General features: G+C 35.7%; 1 non-coding gene across 1 annotated transcript; it reads right to left on the bottom strand.

Annotated features, from left to right (window-relative positions):
* Nucleotides 1–6,780: 6,780 nt before the first annotated feature.
* Trnat-cgu lies at nucleotides 6,781–6,852 on the bottom strand. The gene has a single exon. It is a non-coding gene; the product is annotated as a tRNA-Thr (tRNA).
* Nucleotides 6,853–7,827: the final 975 nt, after the last annotated feature.

The following is a 7,827-nucleotide window of genomic DNA, read 5'->3' as shown; positions in this document are numbered from 1 at the left end:
CAACGTTTTCTGGTTTATATCAGTTATCTGTTATTTTGACATAAACCATTAGTGTTATGACGGAGAAAGATAACAGGCGTCTTCTAATTTTAATAACATTAAACGAATTGTATCTGGGATTAGTTATGGATAAATATATCATTTGACAGTTTACGAAATAGAAAAAATAGAAAATAGACCAAAGATTTGTAGCGCAGCTTTCTGAGTACGCAATGGTTAAATAACATGAGACTGTTTAGGTATAATTAAGATATATTAAATAACGTGCATCCTAAAGTAAACAAACAAATCAAGTGACATGATATTGTCATGCAGACAAAAATAAGAACAGGCGAAATATAAAATTCAAATACTATGTAACATAGACATGCTTGCTGTAAGCCAGTAACATAATAGGTAACATGCAAATAGTAAGATTATATAAATACACATTACATTTAAATCTAACACGCCCTCTTAATGTGTATATTATAATTATTATCAACACAGATCAGAAGATAGTAAATGCACAACACATAATATTAAAACAAAGAATGCATTCCTAGACCGAACATACACTCGTAATGCTTTACTTTCGGTAAAGCCTTAGTTAATATATCTGCCAACATGAACTCAGTTGGCAAATACACCAACTTAATCGCCTGATTTTCCTTTAAGACATGCCTAAGAAAATGATGGCGAATATCGATATGTTTCATGCGGGAATGAAACACTGGATCATTGCCTAGACAAATTGCTCCTCGATTATCCACATTTAAGGTTACTTGTGCAAACTTACCCAATCCGATTTCAATTAGCAAGCTGTTCAAATACATCGCTTCCTTCATCGCTGACGCTAAACTAACATACTCCGATTCGGAAGTGCTCGTGGCCACACATTTCTGTTTCTGGGATCGCCATACCACACACGCACCACCTAATACAAAAGCATAGCCAGAATATGAACGCCTGTCTAATACACAGCCTCCCCAATCAGAATCAGAATACCCCTCTAACGACTTACCAGTCTTTGTAAACACGAGTCCATACTCTTTTGTCCCTTGTAAATAACGCAATACGCGTTTCGCAGCGACCCATGCGTCTTTACGCGGGGATTCCACAAACTGTGCTAACTTAGAAACGGTATTTGAAATATCAGGTCGAGTTCCAACGGAAAGATACATCAAACTTCCAATTAATTCCCGATATGGATATTGCTCTTCGAATTTCGTGTCACTTTTAAAGGGTTCAAATTTCAAGTTCACTTCCATTGGAGTCGACACGGATCCTTTACAATTCTCAAAACCAAATTTCTGTAAAAGATTTTCAACAAGATTTTAAGCAGGATCTAAATGACCTTGTGTCATTCTGGTCATATAAATAACCTTATGTGATATCTATTTATTTCAGTATATTGTACTGATTGAAAATATACTCTACGCTTTTTGTCTCCAACTTAATAAAAAATATTCTGATTCTTGGTAAGCCACTCACTGGCTATCAGTCATATTATTTTATGGTCGTAATAGAAAGTGGTGACTTCACATACCCGTCATCTAGGCGTTTCTAATATCTATGGTTTTCACTGAAGTGCAACTCCATATATACACATAAAACAGTTTTTTTAAATGATGAGGTCTGTGTGGGTTCGAAACTCTGGGTGACTTCGAAAGAAAATTCTGATACGTCCGTCGTCTATGTCGGTTATTTTTAGTACATGACATTTTTTTCTGTAAATTGACTGTGCCTAGTGTCTAGATTGAGATAAATCTGTTTATCTTACATATACGTACAGTTCTATGAAAGCCGCCACATTACAATCCATTGCCATGTGAACACGTTAAAGGGAATATCATTCCGCTAATGGAACGCTGGCGTATGCCTACTTGCCTAGTAATTCGTACTCGTAGCTCAGCCAACTGATAAACTTTACGCCTGTAGCTGGGTACCTATTTATTACACTATCTGTAAAATATTATTACTTTAAAAATATTATAATTACGGGCATTTTCAGAATATGCGTCCCCCAATTAGCGTAAGTCGTTCACAAAAATTAACTCGCTGTCAGTTTTGTGACGACCATTGGTTAAAGTCGGTTCACGCAATAAACAATTATCCCATAAAAATCATCTTCCATACTAGCTCGCGCGCATTACTTTACTCAATTTGCCGATAATAGATGTCGCTGTACGTTGAACGCTCATTTCCTACATCGCGTTATCCTGATATAATGAGGTCAGGAGCGTCCTTGCGATATGCCGTAAGTCGTAAACTATTAAATTCGAATAGTCTTGATTTTATTTGGACGTTGTCTAACAACAAAATTGTATATTAAAATATTACTTGTTATGTGGGAAATTGAGTCTTGAGGGATTTAGTCAAGTCTGTAGAGTTCGAAGAATAACATTTTGATGATTCAACTAGGTATTGACAGTTTGTACGGAACCCTCGGTGAGCGAGTCTGACTCGCACTCGACCGGTTTTTTTATGTAACAATCGTCGTTATCTCCTATAAAAAATCCGGATACAGGGCAAGAATGTCGTTTATTTTTTTTTTTCAAGAAGAATCTCTCCTTTCCGTGCAACCCTTCAACCGTAACTTTGCGTTTCAACATCTCTTTAATTAACGATATCCTATAAAAACTTAGCGATCTTTAATTAGTTCACTTTTTTCCAACGAATCGACGATTTACTGGCCCTTATTGGCAACGCTAATTTCACACATTTTCACTATAAGACCAGAAAAAAAACAAATAACTCTGAGTATTCTGCGAGAGAGATGTATATTGGCTTCAATGTTGTAAATGTTGATATTCATGAATCAAAACCATGATAACCTAATAGATCAGTCAATGAATGCTCAAAAGGGGGGTCTAGGTGGAATGGCCGAAAGCAGAAAGTTTCACTACGGGATGTTGTTAGGGGTAGTCAGGAGACATACATACTAAAAGTCCTCGGACTTTGGACGTGAGCTCGAAGAGGGGGGGATGAAAAAAGGTCCCATTTTTTGGTTTTTTGCTCATATTTCAAAAACTATGCGTCATACGAAATTTTGGTTTACCACACTTTGAAAGCTTATAAAATTCTCTATAACTTTGAACTAGAAACTTTTTTTCTATTCTCAACCATTATCTAGGTATGAGCACCTAAAAACTGTAAATTTTTTAAAAATCGTTTCCCCCCCACTTTTTGCTTCATACATTGCTCCATATCTTGCAAAATATTTATCTTAGACAAAACTTTTCTTAAAAAATCTTGTAGATCATTCAAATACCTTTCATAATATGTGTACATATGCTTCTGGGTCATGTACCGTTGAATAATTATACGACTTTAAAACGAAATGAAACAACAAATGTATGTGATAAACGTGTAAAATATGTATTTCATGAACATGATTGTATTACGATGCTGTATAAATGCATTCACACAACAGGTAACAACACAATTAGCTGTACATAAAGGCCTTGTCATACCCACATCTACCACTACTACAATCTGTAGTGCATCGGCAAAATATTAACTTCAGTATTTCTTCCGGAGCAGCTGGTACTTTGGTTTGCACAGGAATCAGTAAGTTGCTTTAGTTAGCTCCTTGCGTTATCCCGGCATTTTCCACGGCTAATGGGAGCCTGGGGTCCACTTTGACAACTAATCCCAAGATTTGGCGTAGGCACTAGTTTTACGAAAGCGACTGCCTTCTTACTTTCCAAGCCGAAGGGTAACTAGGACTTATTGGAATTAGTCCGGTTTCCTCACGATGTTTTCCTTCACCGAAAAGCGACTGGCAAATATCAAATGACATTTCGCACATAAGTTCAGAAAAAAGTCATTGGTATATTAGAGAGGCAGGTAAAAAAAGTGTGGAATACTAATACAACTAACTAACTTAGTTTCAGAGGTAAAAACTGCAAATAACAGCTTAAGTTACAATTATGTCCTAACTCTTAAAAGTTTTCTATTACTATTCTACTTTAAATCAAATTTTAACGTAAAAAAAAGGTTTTTACTTGACGAATACTGGACCAAGTGCTAAAATACTCGTACTCTTAGATCTAGAAATCAAGTACTCTTAGATCATAAACTGTTATAAATTTGAAATTCTCATGAATGCAGAAATAACCTCATTGATTTCGTTAAAACAAATCCGAATTTTTATGTTATTACGTGAACAAATATGTTAGTTATGTTACTTTGTACCTTTGAACGGCTCTCCTCTGTAAAATCATGAGTTTACACTTGCCTCAGTATCCTTAGGAGGTATGGATATAACTTACACGTGTTTTAATTTACTCGCTGCCTCTTTGGGCGGGATGATACTAATCGGTCTTCTTTGTTTGTTTGAAATGCTGTCGGTCTCACACGTTACTACTGTCAACACTGCAATTCTCTATTATAACCTTGTGTGTTACTGTGTTTGTTGTCCCAAATAAATCAAACAAATTGAAACTGTTTCTTCCATGTCATCTGGATCAGATGTGCCAACTGTATCTTAGACAATATCCTCCCCGCCGTTATCATCAGTGTCTTCCTCTATCCTGGGGGTGTCGTTGACTTTCGATCCGGAGGTTGCGGGTTCGAACCCGGCTCGTACCTATGACTTTTTTCTGAACTTATGTGCGAAATGTCATTTGATATTTGCCAGTCGCTTTTCGGTGAAGGAAAACATCGTGAGGAAACCGGACTAATTCCAATGAGTTCTAGTTACCTTTCGGGTTGGAAAGTCAGAGTCGCTTTCGTAAAACTAGTGCCTACGCCAAATCTTGGGATTAGTTGTCAAAGTGAACCCCAGGCTCCCATGAGCCGTGGCAAATGCCGGGATAACACAAGGAGGATGATGAATGGGGATGGGCACGGAACGAAAGCAACTTACTGATTCCTGTGCAAACCAAAGTACCAGCTGCTCCGGAAGAAATACTGAAGTTAATATTTTGCCGGTGCACTATAGATTGTAGTAGTGGTAGATGTGGGTGTGAGAAGGCCTTTATGTACAACTAATTGTATTGTTACCTGTTGTGTGAATGCATTTATACAGCATCGTAATACAATCATGTTCATGAAATACATATTTTACACGTTTGTCACATACATTTGTTGTTTTATTTCGTTTTAAAGTCGTTCGTTCAACGGTACATGACCCAGAAGCATATGTACACATATTATACACATATTAAGAATTTATATTTTTGAATTATGTAAATTTGTAAGGAATAATCAACAGCTATTTAGACAAGCCAAAGATATTTGTAGTTTGACTCAAAACTTAAGAAATAGAGATAGGTTAGTAAGCTCGTTCACTAGATTACAAATTGTTAGTGCTGGCACGCATCATATGTGTGTAAATATTTATAATAAACTACCAGATTGTATAAAATTAATAGAAAAAGAAAATTTGTTTTATAAAACTCTTAAAGAATTTTTGGTTGCTAATTGTTTTTATGATATAAATGAATATTATAGCTTTTTGGAGTCTGAATAGTTTTAAGAGCCTACATATGTAAACTACATGGTAGTTAGGTATGTTGTAAATATTGTATATTTTAGTTTATAAGTATATAATAATGCAGCGCCCTAACAGGGTTTGTGGTAAAAGCACTGATGTCTAGTTGTAAGATCTATTGTAAACCCACAAAAGCAAGAAATAAATGAATGAAATGAATGAAATGAAGGTATTTGAATGATCTACAAGATTTTTCAAGAAAACTTTTGTCTAAGATAAATATTTTTCAAGATATGGAGCAATGTATGAAGCAAAAAGTGGGAGGGAAAACGATTTTTAAAAAATTAACAGTTTTTAAGAGCTCATACCTAGATAATAGTTGAGAATAGAAAAAAAGTTTCTAGGTCAAAGTTATAGAAAATTTTATAAGCTTTCAAAGTGTAGTAAACCAAAATTTCGTATGACGCAAAGTTTTTGAAATATGAGCAAAAAACCAAAAAATGGGACCTTTTTTCATCCCCCCCTCTTCGAGCTCACGTCCAAAGTCCGAGGACTTTTAGTATGTATGTCTCCTGACTACCCCTAACAACATCCCGTAGTGAAACTTTCTGCTTTCGGCCATTCCATCTAGGATCGTTCGTTGACCAAGCTATAACCACAAAATTACAATTTTGAAAAAACCCCCGACCGCGACATAGTGGACCGATTTTCATGAAACATGGCTAACTAACTCAGCTTCCAAACAAAAAAAACTAAATCTAAATCGGTTCATCCGTTTGGGAGCTACGATGCCACAGACAGACACACACACACAGACAGACAGACAGACAGACAGACACAGACAGACACAGACAGACAGACAGACAGACAGACAAACAAACAGAGAGACAGACAGACACGTCAAACTTATAACACTCCGTCGTTTTTGCGTCGGGGGTTAAAAATGGTCGAGTTACCCGTTGTTGACGAACGCTGTGTAAAGGGTTCACACGGTGTCGTCGGGCTCGGGGTAAATTAATTACACGCAATCGTATAATTAATTTAAAGAAGATAATATTATATAATCGGATAATATTATTTTTATCGGTCCTGGGTTCGAATGCCGGTAAGGGCATTTATTTGTGTGATGAGCACAGATATTTGTTCCCGAGTCATGGATGTTTTCTATGTATATAAGTATGTATTTATCTATTTAAGTATGTATATCGTCGCTTAGCACCCATAGTACAAGCTTTGCTTAGTTTGGGGCTAAGTTGATCTGTGTAAGGTGTCCCCCAATATTTATATTATATTATTATATTTATATTATATAAATTGAAATAGATATCATACACGAAAGAAAAAACTACAAGACCCACTGGTGGCCGAGCCGGGAATCGAACCCGGGTCTTCAGCTTACGCGGCTAACGTCATTACCACTAGACCACCCGCCCGCCCGGCTCGGCCACCAGTGGGCCTTGTCGTTTTTTCTTTCGTGTATGATATCTTTCAATTTATAATTTATATATTAGTAGTGTGACTACTTGAAAAAAGAACAAATCAAAAAAATATTCAATAAAATAATTTGATTTGTTCCCTAGTTGTAAGATATTATGTTACCATGTGGGCACTCGCAGGGCAGCCGTCAGAGAAGAATGGTGGAAAATTGTAAAACGTCTTTCAGGACACAGCATGATGACCACGACCACTCTGTCAGGACTCAGGAGTGATACGCAGAAGAAGAAGAATATTATGTTAATATTCATCTCATGCATATCAATCTGTTAGTGACTAAATATTTTATTTGTTTATTTATTTAAACTTTTGGGAAACAAACAGGCAAATACAACACATAATAGTCAAATCACAATACACATACATAAGCCACACAGTTTCCATATACATGTATCTCACTGTTGCTCAGAATTACTTCTAATACATACTAAAAGTAAAATTTTAAATCTATCAGTTTTAAGTTACATGCAAAGAGAGTAATTTGTTTATTACTAAGGTACAGTTTATAATTTAATAGCTACTTCTAATTTTATTTTTTATTGCGAAAACAAATTGATTTAAGGTTAAATGAAATATATTAATGTCGCCAAATTTTTCATTATAAATCTTACATGCTCTAGGTAAGAACCTATTTCTTGCATAAGTAGTTCGCCCAGAATTTGTGTCGATTTTAACTTTTAACAAGTAGGTAGTTAATAAAAACGCTTTCCCGGTCACTTTACATAAGAAACTAATTTTTCGCAACCAATCGTCAAAAGAAAAAGTATCACGGGCAAAGTTTCGAAACTGACGGGAGAGCGTCCCAGGCGACGGCTACTTCGAAAGAAAGTTTTTAATAAATTTCCAAGAAAATACTTGACGCTGGTTTACCTTTGAAATATTATATGAATCAAAGCTGTATAATTTTTAAGAAA

The sequence above is a fragment of the Leguminivora glycinivorella genome, chromosome 2, assembly GCF_023078275.1.
Source record: "Leguminivora glycinivorella isolate SPB_JAAS2020 chromosome 2, LegGlyc_1.1, whole genome shotgun sequence".
Classification (NCBI taxonomy): domain Eukaryota; kingdom Metazoa; phylum Arthropoda; class Insecta; order Lepidoptera; family Tortricidae; genus Leguminivora; species Leguminivora glycinivorella.
Note: the sequence above shows the minus strand (reverse complement) of the source record. Positions and strands in the feature narration are given on the sequence as shown.